The following is a 26,783-nucleotide window of genomic DNA, read 5'->3' on the forward strand; positions in this document are numbered from 1 at the left end:
CTCCTGGAGAAGGAAATGGCAACCCACTTCAGTATTCTTGCCTGGGAAATCCCATGGACAGAGCAGCCTGGTGGGCTCCAGTGCATGGGGTTGCAAGAGTGGGACACGACTTAGCTACTAAAACAGCAATAAAGCCCTGTAAACACAAGCAGAGGACTTATCTCCTATGGCCGCAGGGGGACCACCTACATATATAGAGAGATGCTGTAACTATAAAGTGTTCAAACTGCTTGCATACTCTCAGGCTGGGAAATAAAGCCAGGAATGCGGCGAGGTACTAGGGCCGACTCTGACAGCCCTCGCGCTGAACTTCAGTTTTCTCAACTTTGAGATCCGTTGCATGCTTTTAGAATGCCAAGGAATCCCTTTTAGGAAAGCCTGTTAAAATAGATTTTTAACCGGCTTAAAGACTACAGTCGTAGCCTTTTTGAATCAGAATGGCTGAACGAGGGACCCTTTTACACCCCTACCCCCGGGACAATCTGACGCTGGTAGGCTTCGCAACAACAAAAACAACAGCTTAGCGACGGGCCTGAAGAGGGATTCCTAAGTCCTAAGCTAAGGCAGCAGGAACGAAAGCGCCTAGTCGACCTGAGAGCAAACCGATCCTTTGCAAATAACAGTACTCCAAAAAACCAAATCATAGCCGAATAATACAAATAATAATACAAACAATAAGAGCAGAAGAACTGGAAAGGCTAAGCGCAAAGCCGTCGCAGTCAGTCCGCAACTCCTCCTCCCAGTCTACTCTAGCGGAGTCGGCGTGACGGTCCCTTTAAGAACTCCTTTTCTTCCTCGGTCTCCCCTGGCGAGGGGGCGTGCGGGCCGGCCGGCGGCGCGTGCGCGCTGGCAGCAGTCTACCGGCCGGGCCTTTCCCCCAACGGGACGATCGCGGCGGCGCGACGCCGGCGCTCGTTACGTGCGCGCGCGTGGCCCCGCCCCTCGCCCGCCCCTTCCCCTCCCCCCTCCGCGGCCTCCCCCGCCCGCGCCGTACAGCTGGCCCAGTGACGCGAGCACTGCCACTGCTGCCGCCGCCGCCGCCGCCGCCGCCGCCGCGGTGTTCCATTCTCCTCAGCCGGCGACAGCCTCGTCCCCCTGCCACCGGCCTCCTCCTCACGCAGCGCCGGCCAGACGACGGCACGCGCGCGGGGGCTCGCCTAGAGCCGAGAGGGCTGCGGGCGCGCGCGGGCGACGGAGCGGATCCCAGCGCCGCGGAAGCTGCGAGCGCCCCCCTCCCGGAGGTCGCCGCGCCGTCCCCCCGGTGAGTTGTCACCGCGGCCGGGGGAGCGGCGGCGGGGCCGGGCATTGTGTCACAGGAGCGCCCGACCGGGCCGGCTGTCAGGGGCGCGGGGCCGGCGCGCACCGCCCAGGAGGGGGACGGCTTGGGGAGCCCGGGCGGCCGTCCCGAGTCGGCTGCTGTCCGCGCTTCCTGCCCCGGCGCCCCGGGCTGTCACCCCGACTCCCCGGGCGGCGAGCCCCGGTGCTTGGCGTGGGCCGGGAGGGCTGGCGGGGTGGGCTGTGAGCCGAGGCCGGGAGGAGCACCGACCGGCAGGCTTACGGCCGGGAGCTTGCTGGCCGGGACCGGGGCGCGCTGCCCAGGGGCCTCGCCGGCCGTGCGGGGTCGCGTTCCGGACCGGAGTTCAGGGCGGAGACCGCACTTTGCAGGTCGCAGGAGAGGAGGTAGGCACAGGCTTGCTTTTCTTTATTACTTGTTAACCGTTTTCGCGTCAGGGCCAACGAAAGCGGCGGGTCCCGAGCTGGGGCAGGGTCAGCTTAGCGATGGTGGACTTCGCAGGACAACCTTGGAGCCCAGTTGTGCAAGCCCCGGAGCTTTCTGGAGCTCCCGCGTCTCGTCTAGTCTTTAATCTCCAAAACTTCATTATTATCCGGGCTGAGACGCACCGAAACCACTTCCTGTTTGTGTATGTAGACTTTTTTTTTTTAATTTCTGGTTTTTAGAAACTCCAAATACTGGTGTCGGTCTGACCCTCCCACAGGGTTGTGACTGTGGGGGCAGCTGAAGTGAGAAAAGTTACCCCGTAAGGGAGGTCAGGAGAAGGAGGTGGTTTGGGGCACCGTGAGACCTAAGAGAAAAGAATCGTCGAAACAAATCTTTATAGCTGGTTCAAGGGAAGTTCAGCAAGGAGGCCTGATGCTGCTGTTCCCGTTGAATCTCCTCTGGTGGCAGGTACTTCCTCTGGCTATTTCTCAGATCACTTGCATCCTTATCTCTTTCTCCGGGGTCCACATTGATGGTATGTTTGCACAACATTGGCTTGTTCATACATTCTTTATTTTCTTTAGTCTCACGAAGTATTGGTGATATAGAATATATGCCAGGCACTGTGTGCTAGGTATTCAGGTTACTGTAGTGAATAAGACAGAACCCAGCCATTCCTTACAGAGTTCACAGTTTTTAAATCAACTCATTTTGGATTATGTTGGTAATTTTCACTGGTGGCCATTGCTGCTTAAGGAAGTTCTGCTCAGTGTGTTAATAGGGGACAGTACTGGTACAAGGCCTGATAAATAGAAATCCGTGTCCACAGAGTGGCTTTTTGGATACTGTAGTAGAAGTGTTCTGTGAAACCAAACCTCACGTACAGCTAGATGAGGCAGGTCCCTGATCAGAGTAAGACATCCCAGGGCTCCCCCTCCGCCACCACCACCACCCTGCAGTGCTTAAACCCTCCGAGCAAACCCGTTGTCAGATGGCAGAGTTCAGCTTATTTGCTGGAGGCTTGCCTGCTCAAAGGTCAGAATTTGGGCAGATAGGAACAAAAGGAAGAAAGGTAAAATGAGCTGTTACAGATGCAGGCTGGCAGACGATGAGCCCTCAGCACTTTGGTCTCCTGGCTGGTCTCCATCATGTGGTGGTTGAACTTGTGCTGTCATGTAATGGTCTCTTCATAGGGGATTTCCTCCCTTGCGATGGCCAGGGCAGCAATCTCTATAGCTCCCCACCTCCACCCCCCATAACACACGTATGCACCCTCCAAAGGGAATTATTCACCTGACTTCTTAAAAGTAAGAACGTATTTCAAGTTTATTGCTACTCAGCATTATGCGTTTCCATCCTCCAGGAAAAAAATTTGCCTTATGTTTTAAATCTTGTTCTCTTTTTCCACATTCTTAGCTCTTTGATAACCAGATAACTACTGGTATCTGTCTGTGGCCCGGAGAATTATAGTACTGTGTCTTTGAAAAAATTCGTGAGTCATGTAATCTTCCTCATTTCTGTACCAAAACAGTTGAACTGGGGAGAATGTCTTTAGCAGAGCCTCTTGTAGGCCGAGAAGAAAGGCCGGAGAGCACATGTCCTCATCTTCCTCTCTAGTTCTCCGTTGACCAAGGGGCGATTTGCGGAGAGGGACATGATGCCTGTGTCCAGGCTTGACGTGCCCACTTGGAGGCCTGAATGTCTGCAGACCCACCAGGCCCAGTTGTGTAATTGCCATGCAGGAAGCACTTTACTGAGCTCCTGAACTGACATGTGATCTCCTAGTGAAAGCTGACAAGCAGGATTCCTTTTCCCTCTTCCATCCGCCTGGACAGTAAGGAAGTCTTGTCGAGGGGGTATTCCCTCAGGCAGTAGGAGAAACAGGAGAAGGGACAAGGAGAGGGAGAAGCCCAGTGCCTTTTTTGTTTTTAACTTTGAAGGCAGATATTACTGTGGTGCAGACTTGAGTGCAGATTTGCTTCTTGGGCTAAGAGTAAGCATTGGGATAAATGCTTGTATGTTGATAGAGATTCTTTCTCCTGGTCGAGATGGCTTCAGGCTAGGGTCCACCCACATATTCGACTAGGGTGAGGCTTAACTTAATGGAGTGAGTTTTTAAAAACTTAATATTCTTCAAGTTACATTGCCACATTGCAGGAAACTTGAAACTAGAGCAGTGAGAAATAAGGCCTGTAATATGCCGGTGTTGTTTCCTTATTGGTTGGAATGAAGGATGCATCTGGAGGCTGGGGCTGGGGGTTTGTGATGAGTGTTGGAAGCTGCTAACAGCTGTGGATCTGAGACCAGTGAAGCAGTCTCAGGACAACATGGGGATGACCATCCTTGAGCATCAAGACATGTTCGCTCCTGCCCTGACTAGGATTCACGGCAGCAGCCGTTGTACCCTTAGATGGCTATGAGTTCCTGTGTCTCTTTGTAAAATCTTTATCTGAAAGAGTAGAGGTTCTGGGGAAAGAGGCACTTCAGACAAGGGCTAGGTTTTAGCAGCAGAGCCTGTGGGCATCTACGGATGTTTCCCTTTTCTTGTGCTCACCTGTGTCTGTGATGCTGGCCTTTTTCTTTCCCTCTTAGTTCCTGGGCCTGGAAACCAGTAGGATTCCTCTGTTGCTCTCTCATCTTCTGGTTCATGCCTGAGTGCGGAAGTCTCCACTCCTTTGGTAGGCCCTGCAGTGGTGCTGAGCTGGGTCGCTGCAGCCGTGGACGGCCACCTGTGCTGCCGTCAGGGCAGGGGGACGGTCGAGTCTCTGTGAAGGTGCTGGAACAGCAGGAGCGGGAAATGCAGCGGCCATGGTGAAAACTAAGTGGGTTTCACAGACTCCGTTGTTGCCTGTGATGTATTCTGCCTCCCTGACTCTTTCCATCTCAAAAGAGGAAAATAGCCACCCTTGAAACATCAGAAGCTGCGCGCCAAGAATTCATGCAGTCCTCCAGAAACAGGATATTATTGAAGCATTTTTCTCAAGCAGAAACAGATGTAGTTCCCTGTTAGTGTCGCCAGTGTTAGTGGATCCTTACAAAATTACCTGATAGCAGTGTGCCCATAAGTGTACTCCCCCCCGACGCATATACAAGTATTATTATTATTAATATTTTTGGCAGAGCCTCATTGCTTAATCTGGGGAAAGTTAGCCTGGGATTCCTGATGAAAGTTAGCCTGGGTTTGTAGACGCAGAGGTGGTGACTGACAGTTCCTTATTACCCAAGAGGATCTTCTGTGGTGAAAAATTTGATGACTCAGGATTCATTCCTCCTATAGTTGGTGATTGAACACAGAACCTCAGCGAAGAGACACAGATAGGGATTTTTCCCCCAGTTTCCCGTTTCTTTCTTTCTTTTTTTTTTTAAATGAAACACTTCACGAATTTGCGTGTCATCCTTGCGCAGGGCCATGCTAATCTTCTCTGTATCATTTCAGTTTTAGTATATGTGCTGCTAAAGCATTCTTTCTGTCTGTTTTTAAGAAGGGGAAAGTCTAATCTTTCCAAATCCAGCCTCCCGCCAACAGTGACTTGCCTGCATTCACAGAAGTTGAAGAAGAGAGTGTAAATTGCCCTATGTGTAGACTCTCCTTGCTGAAATTTTGGCTAGACTAGGCTAATGATGAGAAGAACTGACTCACTGGAAAAGATCCTGATGCTGGAAAAGATTGGCAAGAGGAGAAGGGGACAACAGAGGATGAGATGGTTGGATGGCATCACTGACTCAGTGGACATGAGTTTGAATAAGCTCTGGGAGTTGGTGATCGACAGGGAAGCCTGGCATGCTGTGATTCATGGGGTCACAATGAGTCAGACACAACTGAGCGACTGAACTGAGGCCCATGAAACTTGCTTCTGGGAATGGGAAAGGAGTGTTCATCCCTTTCTTCCTTCTTTGGGTTATTCTTAGTTGATCTCAGTAAACTAAGTTGATGGGAGTTTAAAAAAGAGAACTTGAAAAAGAGAACAAGGTGGTTTTGCTTATTTTGCATTTTAAGTTGTAGTCAAGACAAACTGAGGGAAGAGGGGAGACTGAGGGTTTTTTTTTGTTGTTGTTAATATGCTGGGACAAGATTACAGAAAACTTGGAAAATAGAGGAGGGGAACCACTGTGATTCTGCCATCCTAACACAAACATCATGTCCATGTATTTATTCTGTGGTAGTCCTGTACATTCAATTTTCTATTTCTTTTTATCGTCTAACATTACAGCATAAACATTTTCTTGTAATGACACATAACTTTTATAATTAGTTTTAGTGGCTTTATAAAATTCCATTAACTAGATCAGCTGTAATTTAAATACCCTTTCTTATACATCTGCTTCCCTGGTGGCTCAGATGGTTAAGCGTCTGCCTACAATGCGAGAGACCTGGGTTTGATCCCTGGGTCAGGAAGATCCCCTGGAGAAGGAAATGGCAACCTACTCCAGTACTCTTGCCTGGAAAATTCCATGGACAGAGGAGCCTGGTAGGCTACAGTCTATGGGGTTGCAAAGAGTCGGACACGACTGAATGACTTCACAACAATCACAACCAAGTGATCACTATAATCTAATCTAATCTTAGAACATTTTCATCACCTCCCGAAGCAACTCCATTAGTAATCACTCCCTGTTTCTCTACAATTCCTCTAGTTCAGGGGTACCAGTAGTCTACGCTCTGTCTATAGTTTACGTATTAGGATATTTCATTGGAATAGAATTGTATATTATGCAGTTTTTAATGATTGCTTTCTTCAATTTAGCATAATGTTGCTGAGGCTTATCCATGTTGTAACATATGTCACTACTTCGTTCTGCTTTATTGCTGAATAATCTGTTGTATAGATATACCATATTTTGTTTATCCATTCATCAGCGGACAAACATTTGGGTTGGTTCTGTGTTTTGGTGACTATGAATAGTGCTGCTATGAACTCATGGTTTTTGTGTAGGCATAGATTTTTTCATTTCTCAGGGAATTATTTTTAAAGCTGCATCTGTATTTTTATTTTGGATTTAATGTTCTACTTGGTTATGTTGTTTGTTTGGGTAAGAACAGTATAGCGAGATCTCTTGCCGAAAGATGTTGAAAGTATTGCCCTGAATTTAAGAAGAGGTGCCCTATCTCTCTGTCTATATCATATATTTAAGAAGTTTGAACTCTCCAGTAGCATTGTTTCCAGATCTTTGGTGCAGAACTTTACAAACAGTAGTGAGAGCTAATAGGTGCAATAGTGCTTAAATTCAGTGCACATGTACTTCTACTTTAAAAAAAAAGGGGGGAGTGGGAGGGGGTGGTTTAGCATGAAGCCTCCCAGTTCTAAATTGCATCATCATGTCTTTTGGAGAGAGAGTTACCATGAACCCCACAGAGCCTTCCTTATCAATGTGACTTATAGTTCTCAAAAGTTTTTCCTCTCTGTATGAAAAATTGCATGCAAGGGTTCTATGCACCTGCTTGAGGCTGCTGCTGGGTTGGGGAGTGGCATGCCTACTGAAGAGAAAGCCAGTCAGTGATGGGGGAGGGTGAGAGTCTATGTAAACACAAGTCTAGAAAAAATATTCTTTAGAACAGCTTTACAGGCAGACCTTAGTTGCACCCAAGGTTTAAAATATAGATCATGCCAGACACAAAGAGGAACAGATGGTGCTGCTGGGAGTGTCATTTCCTCTACAGAATCTGCCCCTGGGTGGCTTTGCATCATAGCAGCCTCAGTACTGAAATATGCCATGCCTACTCTCGCCCTTGTCCTGATTGGAACTCCTCGCATTTGTGATCAGTAGCTGGTCTTGCTTCTCCTGCTCCTAGATTCTGCCAGAATCTCCTGAAAGTGTGCATGTATAGGCCACCTGAGGATCCGAGAGTCCAGATAGTTCTGCCTCAGAAATGTGTGGGCCACAGGGCACATGCCCTTTGTCCACAAGCCAGACAAAAACTAGGAAGTTGAGTTATTTTCCCTTGTACCTGTTTCAGGTTCCTGTACCTGTAGCTAAGTCCCAGGACCAGTTCTTCCAGAAAGTTCATGTATGTGTGTGTGTATGTGTGTAAATGTGTATGAGTGCAGCCATAACTTCACAGCCACTGTTCACTGCCGAAAGTTTTAGATTTGGAGTAGGCTTTACCTGTTAATGGCTTCCCTTGTGGCTCAGATGGTAAAGAATCTGCCTCCAATGCAGGAGGACCTGGGTTAGATCCCTGGTTTGGGAAGATCCCCTGGAGAAGGGACTGGCAACCTACTCCAGTATTTTTGCCTGAGAAATCCCATGGACAGAGGAGCCTGATGGGCTACAATCCATGGAGTCATTGAGCAACTAACACTTTCACTTTCACTACCTGTTAATTTAAATTCTGTTCCTAAGTACTAGGAGTCTCAAAAGAGTGAGGAGACAGTATCCAGATGTTACTTGCACAGCACGCCAGGCATGTGACCAGAGAGAGCTCGTGAAATGCCGAAGTTGGAAGGATGGGACTTGAGGATGGTCTCATTTCACCACCTCACTTTATAGAGAAAAATGGATATGGTTGCTCAGAGCTCATTTCCTAGAGTGGTGACGGGGCCAGGGCAGAAGCCAGGGCTTCAGATTCCTTCTCTGGTGCATTTTCTGTCCCAGTGTGATCAGCTTCTTTTCCCTGGGCCTCTTCCAGGAAAGAAGGCTGGAGCCCAAAAGGGTGTATGGTTCATATCGTTAGGAACAAACTCATATCCCTCTGTGATTGTGGCTTCTGAGTCTTTAATAGTGAAATTACAAAAGAGAATGAGCCTCTAAATTCAGTTCTTTGGAAGAAGAACTGTGCTTAAAAGGGGAGTTGTTGTGTTTAGCCTGGCCTGCTTAACTCTTCTATCTCTGTAGTGTGCTTCCTTACAATTTAAAAAACTGACTCCAGGCCGACGGGATGTGTTCTCTGAGTCATTTTCCCCTTGCGGTCTGTCTCACCCAGGTGAGATGGTGGCAGGTACCGGTGGCATCCTGGATGTAGGCGGACTGCCTAGTATTTGAGAACATGCTGTCTGGGTGAGCTGACTGCCTCTCCTTCCCACCCTGTTAGCAGACCGAAACCCCTTGCAGCCTGGCTCTGGTTTCCTCAGGTTTATTTATGTGGGTCAGCCACCCGTCCACATGCAGTGCGAACAAGGTCTCTAACTGTGTCTTTAGGCAGCGAGGAAGGAAACAGACTTCTTGGGCTGAGTTGCCACATATACTCTCTTTCTCCAGATAGCCAGTGAGCAGTTTTGTGTTCAGTAGGTGCTGTTCTTTCAGTTGGCATGCTCAAGGCATTTCTAGAGGGTTAACACATGGTGTGTTGGCTGGTCCACACCTTTATCAATCCTTGATTCTCATCCACCCCCAGGTAGAAACTGTGCCATGGGAACGCCGTCTGCCTCCTCGTTTCGGTCCTGTGGGGGATTTTGCTTGTTACACAGCAGGATGGCAAGAAAAACAGGCTCTGGGTTTCATAAGATTTCATTGGTCCATCTTAGTTTCCCCTTTACGTGCGCCCTCAAGTCCTGATCATTTGTGAGCTGAAAATCTGGTTGGGCTGTGATGTCAGACTGGTGGGAGGTGGGCAGAGGGTTGCTACAGAAACCAAGAGGAAGGAAGGAAGTCAGGTCATTTGTGTGGCAGGTACTTAGTGAATGCCTGTGGTTGTTCAGGCATTGTGAACAGAGAACAAAATGGACACAGCACTTGCCCTCATGAGGTTAACAGTCCGGGGGAATACCCATGGGTTATTTAATATGACAGCAGTGCTGGAGGAATCTGTTGTGTAAAGCAGGCGTTCAGCTTGGCTACTCAAAAGGAGCGGCTCTGGCTTTTTCAGGGACATTTGTGCTCCAAACCCACAATCACCTTGGAAAGGAGGAGGGCTTGAAACATTCTCTTTGAGAATTCTACCTGGCCTCCCTAGCAAGAGAGCAAATTGCCTTTCTCTGTAGAGCAAGCTCGATCTAGGAGTTTGGAGTCTGTACGCCCATTTTCTGGCTTTACTTGAGTGCTGCACAGTCTGTGGGATCTTAGTTCCCTGACCAGGTATCGAACCTGTGCCTCTTGAAATGGAAGTATGAAATCTTAACCACTGGGCTGCCAGGAAGTCCCAATCTGTTTTTAATGTGTGAATGTTTTCTGACCTTGAAGTATCTTCCCTCCACCCTGCCCCCTTTTTTTTAGTTTAGAGAGAAAAGCCTGTGTGAGTTTAACAGTGAGAAATTGGGAGGGGAGTAGGATCAGTGGTGTGAATTTCTTAGGGAATCTTTTATTCTCCATTTCCTTTAAGTCTCAATTTTAAATAATGTTAATTTGCAGTATCTCTTCCTGTTATGGGGCTTGCCTGGTTGCTTAGCTGGTAAAGAATCCACCTGCAGTGCAGGAGACCCTGATTCGATTCCTGGGTCAGGAAGATCTGCTGGAGAAGGAATAGGCTACCCACTCCAGTATTCTTGGGTTTGCCTGGTGGCTCACCTGGTAAAGAATCTGCCTGCAATGTGGAAGACCTGGGTTTGATCCCTGGGTTGGGAAGATCCCTTGGAGAAGGGAAAGGCTACCCACTCTAGTATTCTGTCCTGGAGAATTACATGGACTACAGTCTATGGGGTTGAAAAGAGTTGGACACGACTGAGTGACTTTCACTTTCACTTCCTGTTATATCTGGCTTTATAACCTGCCAGGGGTGGTAAAGGCCCTAGCACACTACTGGCACAGATAAGGGTCCCAATAAGCACACTTCTCGTGTAGGCTCAGGTTCTTGGCTAAGATTGTAAGTTCCCCAAGGTCAGTGCTTGTCTTGTCCACTTCTTTATACTCAGCTCCTGGATTAACTGGTTAAGAATTGACCAGATGTAGAGGAGTAAAGTCAAAAGGGTGAGAGGGCAAGGTGACTTTGAGGCTGTGAGCCTTGATGACAAGGAATGTAAGAGTGGCATTATTGATGAAATTCTAAAAAGAAACATTTTGAGGGAGGCCTGGCTTGAGTGGAAAACAAATATAAACAGGGTGATAAGAAGCTGTTAATGTTCATCAAGTTCATTCCGACTGGTGGCTGGAAAAGAAGAGAGCTCAGGAGCCACGGAGGTGGAGGTCGGGAGGGAAGGAAAGAGAGAGGATATTGGTTGTTGTCCAGAATGTTTCAGTGAGGCCAGTCATAAACAAGTTACAGGACTCCTTATGAATTCTGATCCTAGACCAGAGAGTCACCCCTTCTAATTTTCAGGTGCAGGTCTTTGTTTCTGGAAAACTGTCATTCTTTTAAAAGCCTCAAGAGGTATCAGTCACACCCTTAATCCAGTTTACACGTGTGCCATCTACTTGTTTGGCCTTTTTTTACAGATACATGACATCCGCTGTAAATCTGGCTGCAGGCAAGGAAGTAGTTAACATAAGATGGCTTGTTTTCTGTTTGTTCTCCCGAACCGAGCTCTTCTGGGTGCATGCTCAGTTATGTCCACCTCTTTGTGACCTTGTGGATTGTAGTCCCCCAGACTCCTCTGTCCGTGGGATTCTCCAGGCAAGAATACTGGAGTGGGTTATCATTTTCTCCCCCAGGGGATCTTCCCAACCCAGGGATCGAACCTGCGTCTCCTGCATTGCAGGAGGATTCTTTATCACTGAGCCACCAGGGAAACCTGAGCTCGTCTGGGTTGGTACTTTTGCTCCTGGAATTGTAAAATAGAATTGTGTGGGTCATCTGCTTTGAAGATCTGTGTGTGGTTTGAAAAATCATGTCTTTGAAAGAACGGCTGCTCTCTGCAAATGCTGACTGCTTTTCTTGGGATGTATGTGAAACAGTGTATGAACAGATTTCACAGCCTTTGGTATTGGTAAAACTTTCTGTGGATGGTAACAAGTAGACATTTTTCAAGCAGTGCATCGGAACTCATTTATTAATTGAACAAGTATTGAATGCTCTTTCCCACATAATCATCTCCCCACAGGGATTCTTTGCGCACAGTATAACAGAGGTTTTGAATCATTCGTCAGTATTTTGGTTAGTCTTTTCCTCTCATAGATTTCAAACCCCTAGAGAAGAGAAGGGCTGGCTTAAGTTTCTTCCTCATTTACTTAGGCAGGTTGAATGTTCATATTAATAGCAATAAAGATCTGTTTATTTTACAAAGTACTTTACATAAGGAATCAGATAATTACTGTGAGGAAGATTTCAGTCCCATTTTACAAATGGAACAGCCAAGGCCTTTGGTGACCAGTGGGCATTTAGAATTCACTGTGCTGGTAAATAGGGCCGCTGAGTCAGCTGGGGCTGAGGCTGAATCAAACATTGGTATCCTGCTGGGAAACAAGAAAACTCCTAGAATTGCAGACTTGGTAAATTTTAACTTGTGCATGAAAAGCAATGTAGCAAACCCTTTCCTCGTCCCTACCCCTGTGTTGGTGTGGGTGCTCGCGAGATCAGTATGTCAGTATGTTTTTGTGTATCAGTGGGACAGAGATGTGAAAGTAAGTGTAATTCAAAAGGGCACATTGCATCTCCTAACTAAGGAAAAAGCATTGCTGTATAGTCTGAGAAGATCTCACTTTTATTTTTTCAGAGGAGCAGGGAGACCACAGGGGCAACACCCTGGTATTTAGAAACCTGTGCAGTTTGGGGGTTAATAGAAGGTCCATTTGGGGGTGAGCCAGAGCAGAAATTCCAAGTTCCTAGGACTCTGTGTAGGGATCTTGAGGGCTCTGCAGTTCTATCCTGTATCAGCATTGTTGGAGTCCTATTCTTTCTGCAGGTGTGTTCTGACTGGGACATCCAACTGTGGGTCCTGAGCCCCCCTGAGATGCCTCCCACTCCTAGGGGCTCCTGAAGAGTGTCCTTTCTTGCTGACATGGGGATCCAGGGTCTCCTGCAGGCCTGGCCTGACCTCCTCTTCTCTTCCCCGTTGTCCTGCCTCTCTCCCTTTCAGAGGCAGAAGAGGAGCCTGTGTGGACAGTGAGCGGGCTGGGGGGGGAAGGTCCTGCCTCACCCAGGACAGCTTAGATTTGAAAACCACGAAGCAGCACTAACGTTGTTGGGGCGGGGTGTGCTCAGACTGCTCTGGCTGTTTTTCCATTTGGTCAGGAAAGTGGAGGAGTGAGACTGGCTGCGGGCCAGGCAGAGTTTCCCCCTTTCCTATGGTGAATGAAAATAGATGATTGTTCAGGGGAGTGGGTATGAGTGGGAGGCGTCGGAGCAGGCCTTGCACTCATACTGGCCCTGCTCAGCCACTTCCCAGCTTCATGACCTTGAGCGGGTTTAACCTCTCAGACGCAGAGTTCTATCACTTGTGAAGTGAAGGTGAGAATGTTACCACTACCTGTCTCTCGAGGGGTAGCCACCAGAATATTAATAATTACCTGGGATGGGGAGTTCTGGGGTGATAAAGGGTAACAGGAAACTAGAACTTTTTGTTTTATTTTTAAAAAATTGGAGGATAATTGCTTTACAGTGGTTAACTATAACTTCTTAAACTTGCTTTTTGTTTCATTTGAATTTTCACTATTGGCATGCATAACTTAAATTATTTAAATTATGTTGAAAAGTAACCCCTCCTAGGATTGTCATGAAAATCAAATAAAATGGGATAGTTAAAACACTCGGTATGGTGTCTGACAATTAAAAGCTAACTCATGGCAGTTTATTTGGGGAAAGAAGTGATGTTTAGTAGTTAACCCTTGCTTTTTGTAGCGTTAGGCTTTCTGTCTGGCTTATGTATTTTGGGTGAGTCTCTTTGTTAAGCCCCAGTTTGTCAACTGAAAATGGAATTAAAGTCAATATCTACTACATACAGGGGTTTGGAGGAGACACGCAAAGCAGCTAGCCTGGTGCCTGGCTCCTAGTCAGTGCTCAGTAATTATTGCCTGTTAGCCTGTTATCCTCTCAGTCACCCTGGAAGTGAGGAGAGAGTGATGCCCGCTTGAAAGCTTCAGAATGTGAGGCGCAGAGTGTAGTTTAGGACAGGTGTCCTGTCTTAAGGCCAGGTGCTGAGTTAGCAGCAGAAATGGTGATGCCAATGCTCTTGTGGCCTGTTGGCCCCTGTTGCAAACCAGAGAGGTGTCACGAGTGGGCAAATGGGAAGCACTGGCCAGGGCCGTGGATGTGAAACACGCCGCTGGCCTGGACAGCGTGGGTTACTGAAGGTCAGTCTGTCCGAGAAGGGAAGAGGCTGGTTTAGGACCACTTCCTTTCTCACTCTCCGAGGCAGATGGACGGCGTCCAGGTTGACAGAAGGGAGGGGCGCGTTTCCTCTCGCTTGTCTTTTGCATCCTCCTGGCTTGTCTTGGGGCGGGGGACTCCTGAACACTGCCCTTGTAGTGGGCTGTTTTCTCAGCTCCTTCAGTCTAGCCTTCTCTGCCAACCTGCCCTGCTGCTGAGTCCACGCCAGCAGCCTCCCAGGCCTCCTCCCTGTGTCCTGGAAGGCCAGCACAAAGCCTCTCAGCTTCTTGCTCCACACCCCTTTGGGGCTGCCGGTGACTTTGCATCTGCTCCTCAGCTAGCTGCCTGTCTGTGCGGCTGACTGGGTGAGCTGAAACCAGACTTGGTGGGAAATCAGTCTTGAGCTTCCTTTTCTGTGTATTCACATTTTAAGAAGAAGAAAAAAAAAAACCAAACAAAAGACCCTGAGTGATTTCTGCCCAGTCTTGTTTTCAGAGAGTGAGAGAGAGGTCCTAGTCACCAAACCCACTTGTGGGGCCAGAGCTGATTTTGCCCTGGCTTCTCACCTTGGGTTTGTACAGTACGCTTCTCACCCTCCCCTTTTCAGTTCTGTTTTTACGTAACAGGCGTTACCGCATTTGCCTGGCTCCCTTCTTCATAGGGTCACGAAGCCCTTACCCAGCATTGGTGACCAGTGTAGGTGCTGCAGTGTCTGCAGTTCAGCCGCCCAGGTTGGCCCGGTGTAGTGGAAGAAAGCACGTGCATACTTGTGCAGAGTCTCGCGCTTGGTAGTTTTTATCCTGTTACCCTGTGTTTCGAACACACCCTTTTCCATTTGCATTTGGTGGTGGCTGGTGAGCCTTGTAGTCCATTTTTCCTTGGAGTGTATCCTTGCTATGGGTGTTGAGTTCACATTTTATGCTTAATTTCCCATCAGGATCTGAACAGTGGGCCTGCTGTGGTGCTGCCACCAGCCAAGTCATTGCACCTCGAGACAAGTCTTCTCTGACTCCCAGGCTGCTTTCTTTTCCTTATTTATGGCAGCCTGAAGGCCTCATGAAGTGCATCAAAGTGTTTCCTGTTGGCTTGGTGAAAGGAAGACACTTGGAGGACCTTAAAGGCCTCGTGGAGGGGACCCTCTTACTGTTAGCTAATCACAAATTAAGACTCTTGAGTGAAGAAGGAGCCCTCCCACCCACTCTGTAAAAGCCCCTCTGAAACTCAAGTGGTTCAGGCCGTTTGTCATGTTGCTGTAGTATTTATCTGGTTTTTGAAGACAGACTTGATTAAATTAATCCTGGTTGTAAGGGTAGTGCCTAGAGGTCTTGGAGGAGAAACTTAGGGAAGAATCAAACTCTGGGTTTATTTCAGGCCTAATCGGGAGCTGGCAGCAGTGGCTTTGGGGCTCCAGGGAGGGGGGGATGGCACCCTGCCTTGGAGCTGTCATCTAGGATGCCACCTTTTGGGAACCAGACTGTAGACAGTTCCTGGCCCGTGTGAAGTTGTACCTGGGCCTTATCAGAAGTGAACCAGATGGTGTTTCTAGCAAAACTGGCAGATGTTCTTGCTGTCAGAATTAATTTGAAAGTTTTACATGTAAATGTGGAATTATGGGAATTTTTCTTTTGGGGTTTTAGTTGTGTGTGGAAGTGCTACCCTTACCTTAACAAGGCCTTTATTTATCTCCTGCCTCAGGCCAGAAGTGACTCCCGACTCTGTGTCCTCCCATCCCCTCTGGTTGCTTTCCTCCCCAGATGGGTCCTTTGTGGTGGGGAGATAGAGGGTGACCAGGCCTGTCTTGAGCGTAATTTGAAGGTTGGTGATGGGACCGGCTGCCCAGATGTGTCTGCTCCATAGATAACATCAGTGACTAAAACGTTCGTCATTTGAGTCACTCCTTTGAGTTGAGACCTTTGGATGTAGCAGGTATGATACCTAGAAAGAGTGACTGTATCAGAGTCACAGAGCCCAGGAAAGAGGCAAGAAGAAAAATCCTGTGGGGTCTGGGACAAGGCAGGAAGTCCTGAGCGCACGCTCTGTGCCAGGCCCTGTGTTTGTGCTGTTGCTAGGTGGGCCTGTATCCACTTTATACATCAGAAAATCAGGCTCTAAAAAAGTTAAGTACTGGGGTTTCCCTGGTGGCTCAGTGGTGAAGAATCCACCTGCCAATGCAGGAGACACGGGTTTGATCCCTGACCTGGGAAGACCCCACCACGTGCCGTGGAGCAGCTAAGCCTGTGCGCAGCAACTGTTGCGCCTGTGCCCTAGAACCTGGAAGTCACAACTCCTGAGCCCACAAGCCCTTAGAGCCCATGCTCTGCAACAAGAGAAGCCACCGCAGTGAGAAGCCCACACACCTCAATTAGAGAATATCTCCTGCTTGCGGCAACTAGAGGAAGCCCACGGAGCAATAAGACCCGGCACAGTCCCACCCCCGCCCCCCCGCCCCCCCGCCCCCCCACCCCCCCCTCGAACCAAGGTTAAAATGATCCCAAAGTCTTTGTTGTTTTCATGGCAGGTAAAAATATATACTGATGAGGAAGTTGGGGTGGAGGATGAGGTGGGGAGGGAGACGGGGCAACCTGGAGAGACCAGAGTGCGTGGGGGAGCTGCTGTGGAGGGGTTCTGGGGAGTGGGTGATCCTGGGTGAAGGATGTGGAAAGGAGAGGCTGGCCGAGCTGGAAAAGAAGGAAAAAGAGTTTTGGGTATCACTTTGGAGGGGCTGACCATTGGCCAATGGCAGCTCTAACCTGAAGGACTCATCTTGGAGTCTGTTTGGGGTCTGGAGAACCAGAGAGCTTTTGTCTTCAGGCCGGTGGTAGTTGGGCCCGGCAGGAAGCCTTTTAATCCCTGGTATTTATAGACTAGCCTGTACTCTACTCTGAAGCAACTCCATTTCGGCTACTGAAGGCGGCATTGCCTTGCCTTTGAAGTGCCACATTTATGGGTCCCCTGTTTGGCCCAGCAGGAGGGGCTGGGTAATGCTGCGTCATATTGTGCTGATTCCCGGCTGCCTCAGAGGTTGTGCAGGGACAGTTCTGCCATTTCCCTCGGAGTGACCTCTGGCTGCCCCCGCTCCTGCAGCTGCTGCTTTTCCTCTTGGGGGTGAGGTGGGAGTCAGGACTGGGGAAGTCAGCCCTCTTGTCTCTGTGTTCAGGGTAGCCGGGAATTCCCTACAAGAGTGATTCTGATTTGTTCCCCAGCTCCTTGCCTTAAGCCTGGGGTTGCTTGGTTTATAGCACGGGCAGCCCTTGCAGTAAATCCTCAGTCCCGCCCAGCCTTGATTTATTGACACCTGCTGGCGTGAGTGTGGGGGGTGGTAACCAAAGATGACGGAGACGGGCCTCTGACCCAGTACCTGGAACTGATGAACACGCAGCTTACGAGTAAAGAGCAGGTCAATTCCTTTTTCTTATAGCAGGACGTGTCCCTACACCTTCAGTCCTGTCTATCGTAAACGATTATTGTGAGGGCTGATTGTAGCAATAATGAATTGAGACTGCTTCAGAAGTGTAAAACTCTAGATTCACACAAAACCTTGTTAAAACCTTAATAAAAGATGGCATGTCTTGAGTGCCTTCTGGGTACCAGGCACTGATGGTCTAAGTGACTTACATAGTTTATATAATCTTCACAGCAGCTTCAAAATAGGTTGCTTATATTATACCCATTTTACAGTTATGAGAATTGATGCCAAAAGAGGATAAAAAACATCTTTCTAGGATGAACAACTGGTAAGTAGCAGCAGAAGCAGACACCTCTGAAGTCTTGGCTGCACTGTGTGACCTTTCTGAAAACCCCGAGGAATCATAATGGGGGTGGGTGTCCTTCCTCGAAGGGAGGCAGCAGCCAGGACTTACCCTCAGAGACCAGAAAGGATCAGGGAAAGGTCAGCCCAGTGCCCAGAAAAGCATTAGCATTTCTGTACAGCCTAATCACATTACCGAAAGCAGTCCTGAACTTGGAGCCATCTTTCTTGGATAGCAATGCAATTGACATAGATAATTTAAGCCAAAGAGGAAGGGCAAACTTGGTGTGCTCACATATGTGGATGGATACCTATTAACTGTAAAACGCTGAGAGGCAAAACCTTACAGCAAGTGCGTCTGTCTTCAGTTTACAAATGAGTGCCAAGACCTAGGCAACATGCCCTGTGTTGGGACTTTAAAAAAAACACACATTAAATTTTTTTTTCTCCTGTCAGCCTTTTTGTGTTGAAGTTTCTATGAAGGATATCTGAATTTGGTCATTAATACGCAGTGTATCCATCTTTGGCAGTTACTTTTCAGAGGAATCAGGCTCATTTTAGGGGGCAGCTTCGAGCCAGGTTATTTCAGTTGTGGAAGGTGTGGGGCAGATGGCTTCCTCAGATGCAGATCTGTAAAGAAAAGAGAGCTTTGGGACTTAAAGTCTCTGAATTCCTGCTTCCCTTCACTCCATTCTGCCAACAGCATTCTTCACATGCAGCGCCTGTGACTGAGGTGATGTGTCTCATTCGCAGTTGGGGGGAATTAGCCATCAACATCTAATGACCTAGTTTCTCAATTTCTTCAGTGGCTTCAGAAAGTTTCCTAGAATACCTCCAAAGCAGTGTTTTTCAAAGTGTGCTAAGTCACCTGATCCACCTCTAACTGAGGAATTCTTACCTAGAATCAGTCTGCAAGTTAAAACACTTCGCTCTGCTGAGGTTCTGAAGTAGAGCTGGGAATCCAAGTCCAAGTCCGCTCAAGAGGGTGTAGAGCTGCAAGCTGCAGTGTGAACAGTCTTCAAAGCTTCCTGTTTTTTTTTTTCTTCCCAGAGTGAATGGGAATTTTTCCTCTTATTCCATAATACATCTAGGATAATTTTAATATTTGAAATGAATTACATAATAAAGGGCAGAAATGGTATGGACCTAACAGAAGCAGAAGATATTAAGAAGAGGTGGCAAGAATGCACAGAACTGTACAAAAAAGATCTTCACGACCCAGATAATCACAATGGTGAGATCACTCATCTAGAGCCAGACATCCTGGAATGTGAAGTCAAGTGGGCCTTAGAAAACATCACTACGAACAAAGCTAGTGGAGGTGATGGAATTCCAGTTGAGCTATTTCAAACCCTGAAAGATGATGCTGTGAAAGTGCTACACTCAATATGCCAGCAAATTTGGAAAACTCAGCAGTGGCCACAGGACTGGAAAAGGTCAGTTTTCATTGCAATCCCAAAGAAAGGCAATGCCAAAGAATGCTCAAACTACCGCACAATTGCACTCATCTCACATGCTAGTAAAGTAATGCTCAAAATTCTCCAAGCCAGGCTTCAGCAATACATGAGCCGTAAACTTCCAGATGTTCAAGCTGGTTTTAGAAAAGGTAGAGGAACCAGAGATTAAATTGCCAACATCTGCTGGATCATGGAAAAAGCAAGAGATTTCCAGAAAAACATCCATTTCTGCTTTATTGACTATGCCAAAGCCTTTGACCGCGTGGATCACAAGAAACCGTGGAAAATTCTGAAAGAGATGGGAATACCAGACCACCTGACCTGCCTCTTGAGAAATCTGTATGCAGGTCAGGAAGCAAGAGTTAGAACTGGACATGGAACAACAGACTGGTTCCAAATAGGAAAAGGAGTACGTCAAGGCTGTATATTGTCACCCTGCTTATTTAACTTCTATGCAGAATACATCATGAGAAACGCTGGACTGGAAGAAACACAAGCTGGAATCAAGATTGCCGGGAGAAATATCAATAACCTCAGATATGCAGGTGATACCACCCTTATGGCAGAAAGTGAAGAGGAACTGAAGAGCCTCCTGATGAAAGTGAAAGAGGAGAGTGAAAAAGTTGGCTTAAAGTTCAACATTCAGAAAACGAAGATCATGGCATCTGGTCCCATCACTTCATGGGAAATAGATGGGGAAACAGTGGAAACAGTGTCAGACTTTATTTTTTGGGGCTCCCAAATCACTGCAGATGGTGACTGCAGCCATGAAATTAAAAGATGCTTACTCCTTGGAAGAAAAGTTATGAGCAACCTAGATAGCATATTCAAAAGCAGAGACATTTCTTTGCCGACTAAGGTCCGTCTCAAGGCTCTGGTTTTTCCTGTGGTCATGTATGGATGTGAGAGTTGGACTGTGAAGAAGGCTGAGCGCCGAAGAATTGATGCTTTTGAACTGTGGTGTTGGAGAAGACTCTTGAGAGTCTCTTGGACTGCAAGGAGATCCAACCAGTCCATTCTGAAGGAGATCAGCCCTGGGATTTCTTTGGAAGGAATGATGCTAAAGCTGAAACTCCAGTACTTGGGCTACCTCATGCGAAGAGTTGACTCATTGGAAAAGACTCTGATGCTGGGATTGGGGGCAGAAGGAGAAAGGGACAGCAGAGGATGAAATGGCTGGATGGCATCACTGACTCGATGGACGTGAGTCTGAGTGAACTCAAGGAGTTGGTGATGGACAGGGAGGTCTGGTGTGCTGTGATTCATGGGGTGGCGAAGAGTCGGACATGACTGAGCGACTGAACTGAACTGAACATGGAATTGATTTGAACCTCTACCAAGGTTATATGCTTTGGTGTCAGACTGATTCATTTGTAATCTTGCTGTCATGAATTGCTATCTCTGTGGCCTTGGGCATATTATTAACTTCTCTATACCTTGTCTGGATAGAGAGTTGCTCTCCAAAGAAAAAGTTGCTCGGTCGACTCTGCAATCCCATGGACTGAGAATACTGGAGTGGGCTGCCATTCCCTTCTCCAGGGGATCGGATCTTCCTAACCCAGGGATTAAAGCTGTGTCTCCTATGTTGCAGGCAGATTCTTTATCATCCGAGTCATTAGGGAAGCCTGGAGATAGGAGTAGTACCTTTTAAGGTTCTTATGAGGATTAAATCAGGTATTAGATGGAAAATGCCTAGAGTCATGTGCATTGATTAGACAGTTAGATTCCAGGTAATAATAATAATGTGTTATTTTTCTTATCCTGAGGTTCCACGTTACTGGGAGTATGACCACCCCGGTTACAGAGTTGAGTCCTGCAGGGTAACAAAACATCCGTCTTCGTTGGTACAGCAAAGTCACGGATTTCTAAAAGGCCTTTTGCCATCCATAGGAAGCCTAAACCAAGCACTGGGAAAATGTTTTGTGCTAACATATCCTCAGCACCCCAGTTTTAGTTCTCTGAGGCCCTGTGTGGAGGGTGTGGGTGGCTGTTCTCAAGCAGTCAGGATCTGTCACAGGTGGGAGGGATGCACTTGTTTGGAAAATGTCAGGATCCACCGAGTTGTTTTAACCCGCAGCTGTTTGTTCTTCATTCAGTCGACACTCTCTTTTTCCTCTTATTCTTGTTTAATGGTTAGGAAAGAGGGCTAAACTGCACTTTCACTTTAATGATGTGTGTGTATTTGTGTGTGTGTGTGTGTGTGTTAGTCGCTCAGTTGTGTCTGACTCTCTGTGATCTATGGACTATGCTTTAATGGTACACATGTCAAATTCATTTCCCCCACCAACTTCCTTGTTTTTAAAAAAATTTAAGAAATCACAAGTTCTACTTCTTTTTTTTTTAATGAACTTACTAGTTTTTTTTTTGTTTTTTGTTTTTTTAATATTTTTATTTATTTATTTGGCTGTGCCGGGTCTTAGTTGCAGCACACGAGATCTTTGATCTTTGTTGCGACACACGGAGCAAGTGGGATCTAGTTCCTGGACTAGGGATTAAACCCAGGCCCCCTGCATTGGGAGCTTGCAGTCTTAGCCACTGGATCGCCAGGAAAGTCCCTCTACTTATTTCTTAAAGAAAGATTAGGAAATACAGGTTACTTGATTCATGGAAGAAGGAAATCACCTGTGATTTCCCTTCCAGAAGTCACCACTGTTCACCTGTTAACTGTCCTACTTCTGTCTAGGATGGCCGGGGACAGCAGTGGCCGGCAGGGTGTCGGGGTTCAGAGGAGGGACCGCCCTTCTGAGAGCTGGGCTGGCCCTCCTGTGGCTCAGAGCTTCACATTGGGCAGCTCTGCTTTGGGACAAGCACTTGGCAAGTCCTCAGGTGTCCTCCCGCCTTGAGAGCAGTTGCTGTGCAAGGCCAGCTGCTAGTTTCCATTGATGCCGTGTACTCAAGCGTTTTTGGCCTTGTTCATGTTGATTCCGCCCTCCTGATTGTGCGTTCAGTTTTCACATAGCCAGGTGGGGTGGGATCCTGGGCCTCTTTGCTCTGTAGGAACTGGTACTGGCTCTTAGGGTTGGTGGTGCTCCATCCCTTGCCTCTCCCTTACTGAATGTCTCTGGGAAGGCTCTGCCCAGGAGGAGAGCTCAATGGGTAAGGAGAACACTGCCTCACGGCTTTTAAAATGTAATGCCTCCTCCCCCTGTTCTCCTCTTCCCAAATAAGAGCTGCCAGTAGCAGTTTAGTGCTGGACGATTGAGATGCGTTATTACTGCGTGATGGACAGAGGAATTGTTAACTCATCCATCTCCTTCACCCCCTTGCAAATGGGAATTACAGGAAATCACACTAGCATGAAAAACTGGGCTAGTGGGAAGGATGGAATGTGTAACCCTTATTCCCAAAAATAGGCAGAATGTCGGAGCTGACTGACCTTAGCCTTAGGCTGTCAGTGGGCCAAAGCATGGCCTGAAGCTCTCACCATCTGGGAATTGACACCGAATCTTGCTGCTTTCTGACTTTGTGTCATCATGACTCCCTTCTTCTGAGCCCCTCCTGTCTGATCAATAACCAGCTCCTGCCAGTTCTTTCTGCTGGAGGTTTCTGTCACCACCACCCTGGCCCAGACCTTATCATCCTGTCTGGCCTCCCAGGCTGCTTTCGTCTCCCTTGCCAGGTTCATGTCCCCTGAACATTGTTCTTATCTCAAGTAAGACTAGGGAAGAGAATGCAGCCCTGTGTGTGTGGGAGGTCATATTACCGTCTCTTCCCCCATGCTCCTTGAGAGCGAAGACTGAGTAGCCCGGTGCCTCTTACATAGTAGGCCTTTAGTAAATACTTGTTGGGTTGGATGAAGTCATGTTTCCTGCTCAAGAACATTCATTGGTTCCCTACTACCTATGGATCCAAAGCTGAATCTCTCTGCCTGTTATTCATAGATGTACAGTCTGGCCTTATAGTAAGTATTCAGTGGAATATTTAATTTACTTTGTGGAATAACCAGAGTCTATTAAGTGATAGATACCAGGGAGACGGTTAGAATTGTGCCTTGCCCTGAAGGAGCTCAAATGGATTTTTTTTTCTGTTCTCCGTTGATTCTTGGCTTCTTTCCCCACCCCTGCCTTCCCAATTTATCATGCTTATTTATGCCTTCCAGCCCCAGAAATTCCCTCTTTCTGTCTACATACTAATTCAGCTCTCAAGGCTTTCAGGTCAGATCTCCATTCGTTCCTTTTTAAGGTCCTCTCTCTCTTTTTAAATGTTTATTTGGCTGTGCTCGGTCTTTGTTGTGGCATACAGGATCTTTAGCATCAGCATGCAGAATCTTTTTAGTTGGGTGTGTGGGATCTGTCTGGGCTTCCAAGGCAGCTCCATGGTAAAGAATCCACCTGCGATGTAGGAGATGCAGGTTCTATCCCTGGGTCGGGAAGATCTTCTGCAGGAGAATATGGCAACCCACTCCAGTATTCTTGCCAGGAAAATCCCGTGGAGAGAGGAGCCTGATTGGCTGCAGTCCATGGGGTCGCAAACAGCTTTACACAACTGAGCATGCATGCATGTGGGATCTAGTTCCTTGACCAGGGATTGAATCTGGACCCTTTGCATTGGGAGCTCAGAGTCTTAGCCACTGGGTTCCCAGGAAAGTCCCTAAGGCCCTCTTTAATTGTCTTGGTTCAGGTCCATTTCTGTCTCTCTCTCTCTTTTTTTTTTTCATTATTCTGTCCATAACACAAGTAGTGGCTGCTGTTCTTCCTTATTTTCTGAAACACGTGCCCCACGATTTAGTGTTGTATTGCACCCACAAAGACTACTGAAATAGACACTCTTGCTTTACTGTATGCCTTGATTGCTTGCCGTCAGGGCAGGCAGCTTCTCCACCTCAACTGAAAGTGGACTGGGGCCTGTGGTCTCTGTGCCTTTTGCAGGCTTCACATAGGACATGATACTGCACAGAGCAGACAGAGGCGGAAGGTAATGTGACCGTGCTTGAGAGTGTGGTTCCTGGCAGGATTTTGGGTGGCCTGAGGCTGGAAGACCATCAAGGAGTTTTTTTAGGGCTCTGGAAACCAAGACCTGAGAGAAGATGGAAAGATCAGGGAGGGTCCAGCTTGTCCCCCAAGAGTTTGTCCCACTCAGAGATTCTCTTGAAACCCCAATTCACATGGAACTGTGTTGATTCTAGAAGTTGGCCAGTGTTCTTGGGAATTGTGGGGAGGCCAGGTGCACGTGTGATGAATCCTCTCTAAAGGAGGATGTGAAAGGTGCCTGGCCATAGGGAAGCTCGTAGCTTAAGGGAACAGACCGTTAGGGGCAGTGGTGAGCAGATGCAGTTTGATTTGTTTGTATTAGTGACAAATTAATTCCTCCGGGAAGTTTAGGGATTTAAATATATTCTATAAATACATGTTTTTCTTTGCTTTGTCACTGATGAGGTTTATGGCTTATGTTACATGTTTCCTTCTAATAATAGAATCTTATGTGAAATTAAAAGCAGTATCTTCCTCTTCTGACTCAGACAGAATTATAAGTGTACTGCTGACTTCCTACCCAGCTTTTATTTCTTATTTCAACCAGGACTGTGCAAACAGGTTAGTACATCTGTGGGCTGAGACCGGTTTCAGCCAGCTAAATTCCCTGTAATCCAGTCTCCATCTGAGAGGCACATCTAAACTTAACTGGAGTTCTAGGTAGGAAGTGTGGTTACAGAGGCAAAGCCATTTAATTGCAGCTTGTTTGAAAATAAAACCAGCTTGAGTTTTCTTCTCACAAACTTTCTCTGAAACACTGCTTTAGATCTTTTATTTTTGGCAGATGGGTTTTGGGGTGGCAGCCTCATTACTCGTGATGGAGAGGTAAAATAAGCCAGTGGGTGATTTCCCAGAATCCTGAGCCTTTGAACATTGCAGTTCCTTTTGGAAGTGCAGAAGCCAGGCTGCCCGTCTCAGATTTATACCCTCTTCCCATTCTCATCTCAACTAGTAAATACTGTGGCGTCAGTCTGCCTAAAATTGTAACGGCTTAAATTTGTTTAAATGTCTGTAGCAGTTTGGTGATGAAGTTTAGGTAGTGATGATAGTAATAGACAAGCAGGCTGACTGAGTTGTGAATTAGTTCTTTTAAGGTTCCCAGGAAGAAAATCACTAACTCACTTTTCATGTCAAGTCTTAGTGTTAGTAGAGCAGGGAACAGCCTAGAGAAACCATCTGCCCAAAGGTTACCTTTCAGACAAGTCCTTTACAGGAAATTGTGTGTTTTCTGTTTGGAATGGGGTGTGTTCATTCTTTTGAGAAGCCTTTTTACAATAGTATAATGGTTCCTCTGGAACTCTTAGCAGTGTTTTTCTGCCCTCTCCTGTATTTACAGCTGCTTTTTCCCTAGGGGAGCATTCATCTGTTTTTAAAAGCTGAGAGAGAAAACAAGAAGTTCTCTCAAACAGTGAGGTTTGGAAATCAAAACCACGTTTGCCCTTCAGGAGGGCAAGTTCTTGCGGGGCTGTTGTTGGGGTTGAAGACACGGAAGTCCGGCTGTAGTGTCCCGATTCCCTGCCCCTCACCACACCCCCGCGCCCCTCCACCCGCAGCATGCTTGTGGCAGATATGAAGGGGTTTGAGCACAGGGCCCATTATGACCCCTTGGTTGTACTAGATCAAACATTGCTTTTCAGTGCAGTTTTTCTGGCAGGCCACTCTCTGGCCCCGCATATCCATGGGCAGGGTCCTGGGCTGATGTTAGCCCTGAGGGGCAGGAGGAGCCTGTGGTGATTGCCCTGGAGTGTGGAGGCAACAGCAAAGCCACAGGCGTTTAGGAAAGACCTCTCATCATTAGGATGCTTTCATTACCGATGCTTCAAGGCCTTGGAGCTGGGGTTTGCCAGGTCTCTAGATGCAGTTAGTCAACGGACTTCACCCCAGTACTCCTTAGCCTCTTTCCGCCCAGTTTTAACCGCATAGCTGCTTGTGGACGTGCAGCTTTGTTTGATGAGAACAAGAGGATTTCTGCTTTGCAGCTGAGTAACTGTGCCTTCTATTTAGGTTCTGTAGAGGGTTACATTTGAAAAGCTAATGAGTGTTTTCTTCCACTCTGCGCACACAGTGATCCAGAGTGGGCTGCAGCGCAGGTGCTGTTGAAGGCAGATGTTGAGGTGACAGTAAGGGCAGCTGGGCCCTGAAGCTCCAGGCCTGGCCCCCTGGCTGACAGCCCATCCCCCAGGGCCAGGTCACCAGAGAGGGCTTCAGCTTCCCTGAAATGACTGCTTCTTATGGCTAGTGTGACCAGCCAGAGGAGGGGGTGGGTTTCCTGGGGAAGAGGGTGGGAGAGTCTTAATTAAGCCAGTCTGGTTTGGCAGTTAGCTCCGACTCGCCTCCAAGTCTGTGTTGGCTGATAATTCCCTTCAGCGCTCAGAACAAGCCTTTTTCGTTTCCAAACACACACCGCCCCCCACGCCCCCAAAACTACAGCCTTCCTTGAGTGTTAACTGTGTGTACCTTCTGCTTCCTTTCTGGAAGAGGCAGGTAGCTACTCATGAATTTTTTCCCCTGAACTGCTCTGGCTGCATTGGAGTTCCTGGAGACTCAGCGCTACCGGACATTCTCATCTAGCAGAGGCTGGGCCAAGAGCCATTCCTGGAGGGCTCAGTGGACAGAGCAGTGGGAACAGTGCTGGGGCTGGCACTCAGTCTGGGGGGGCTCTGTGGGAGGTATTTGGGGAACCTTGCTGCGTGAAGAGTTGGGAGAGCTGAGTTTTGGTTTAGCCACTGACAAGCCCTGTGTTCCCGGGGCAAGCCGTGGTCCCCCTCTAGGC

At 47.7% G+C, this 26,783-nt stretch overlaps 1 protein-coding gene and 1 non-coding gene across 8 annotated transcripts in view; one reads left to right on the top strand and one right to left on the bottom strand.

Annotated features, from left to right (window-relative positions):
* Nucleotides 1–1,058: 1,058 nt before the first annotated feature.
* SUSD6 (sushi domain containing 6) overlaps nt 1,059–26,783 on the top strand; it is a 97,706-nt gene continuing 71,981 nt past the window's right edge. For 6 of the 7 annotated variants that reach the window (XM_052646159.1, XM_052646161.1, XM_052646160.1 and 3 more), the window contains exon 1: nt 1,059–1,261. The gene's annotated coding sequence lies outside the window, so the exon portion shown is untranslated. Of the gene's footprint in view, nt 1,262–1,575; nt 1,681–26,783 lie in introns of those variants that run through there. The other variant, XM_052646166.1, reaches the window with a different exon arrangement.
* LOC128054944 (U6 spliceosomal RNA) lies at nt 5,081–5,182 on the bottom strand. The gene has a single exon (XR_008200083.1). It is a non-coding gene; the product is annotated as a U6 spliceosomal RNA (small nuclear RNA).

This window comes from Budorcas taxicolor, chromosome 10 (assembly GCF_023091745.1).
Source record: "Budorcas taxicolor isolate Tak-1 chromosome 10, Takin1.1, whole genome shotgun sequence".
Taxonomy (NCBI): Eukaryota; Metazoa; Chordata; class Mammalia; order Artiodactyla; family Bovidae; genus Budorcas; species Budorcas taxicolor.